Here is a 1,854-nt window from a genome sequence, read left to right on the forward strand (position 1 = left end):
AAATGCCTGATCTTCCAGAAATCTCTTGGGGTCGAATGAGTTAAGAGTTACCTCCCTTACAATGGTTTTGTTATAAAGAAATGTTGTATTGTTTTGAGGTCAATTTATTTTTAGAAGTTACTATTAAATGCTGATGAAGGTATATTAATTTTAGCCATGATTATGTATGTCATTTTCTATTTCAATACTTTTATGATGTATTTAAATGGGTTTTTATGGTTGCAAACTCCATTGGAAATTTGAATTGAGATTATGACCATAAACAAAATAATTTTTAGGGTGGTCAATTTTTCTTCAAGATTTAAAAAATTATCAATTTTCCCAAAAAAATTGTGTGTCACAATTGCTTATTCTTTGTATATCGTCTGAAAACAGATTTACAAAGTATTGCGCAACAGCACAGTGTATTGTACAAAAGCAAGAAATTGAATATAAATTCAAATCATATAACCAATTCTAAGTTCTTTGACTACAGTTATTCTGTGTCAGAAACCTATTATGTGTCAAATATTGAATTACAATCCAAATTCAGACCTGTATCAAGCGCGAATATTGTGTCCATTTTTGCCCCAACTGTTCAGGGTTGGACCTCTTCCACATCTTTTTGGATTTGCAGTTAAAAAAAGATTCATGAATCTGAATTTTGTTGGTTTCGATGATGAAGACTATGTGCTAACAAATTTGTTAAATATTGGAAAATATGTATTGTGACCTTGACCTACTGACCCAAAAATCTACAGGGTCTTGTCCTTTACAATGATAATTTGAAGTCAAGTTTGATGAATGTTGGACATATGGTTCACTTGAGATAACTTAAAAACCAAAATGTTAGACTCAACTGCTGCTGTGACCGTGAAGTATTGACCTCAAAATCAATAGAGGTTTCTTGTGTCCAATAGGGCACTAGAACACCAAGATTGGTAAAAGTAGGACAATGGTTAAAAAGATAACATCCAGAAATCAAAATTTGCAATTATTTTTGTTTATCAATAGCTGTTGTTGTGACTTGACCTTGGACACCAAAATCAATAGGTTCTTTCTCATGCCATTGGGCATTTAAAAAAAAAATGGGTAAAAGTTGGACAATTGTACACAACATAACATATGGAAACCAAAATTTTATCCAGATATCAGTCTCAATCACTGCTGTGACCTAGAACTTTGACCCATAGAGCCCAAAATCAATATACTTTCCTAATTCCATGGGGCATTATCAAACCAATAAAATTGAGAATGGAAATGGGGAAAGTGTCAAAGAGACAACAACCCGACCAAAGAGCAGAAAACAGCCAAAATAGTTTGGTGATTTTATTGTTTTATAGCTCAAAGATTTTGTTTTGAAACCAAAATGTTGACATTAGACATCTGTAGAACTGCACATCCTACTTGAGTTAGACTTTGTCAAAACTCTGCTTAAAACACTATGGGTCCTTTAGCACAGTTGAGATCTTTATGGATTTGTAGTAATTTGCTTCTAGTGACCAAAAGAAATAAATATATGATTTTTTTATCCCAAGGCCAATAACCCTATATAGAATATGACTACCTAATTTATGGCCAAAAAAAATTGACCCAAATTAACTTTTGCCAAAATTTCAGTCTGTTAATAATTTCTGTGGCCTTGACATTTGACCTACTAACCAAAACATCAGCACTTGGTCTTGTTCTTTCCAACGGCAAGGACAATCTTCAGTTTTGTGAAGGTTGGCCACATATTTCAAAAAAGACTTTGACCTATAAATCAATAAAAATGAAAACCAAAATTTTGTTCAAATTTCAGTCTATTAATAGCTGCTGTGACCATAACCCTTTGACTTATTGACTCAAAAATCAAGGATATTCTGTTTCTAATGG

Source organism: Mytilus californianus, unplaced genomic scaffold (genome assembly GCF_021869535.1).
Source record: "Mytilus californianus isolate M0D057914Y unplaced genomic scaffold, xbMytCali1.0.p SCAF_6, whole genome shotgun sequence".
Classification (NCBI taxonomy): domain Eukaryota; kingdom Metazoa; phylum Mollusca; class Bivalvia; order Mytilida; family Mytilidae; genus Mytilus; species Mytilus californianus.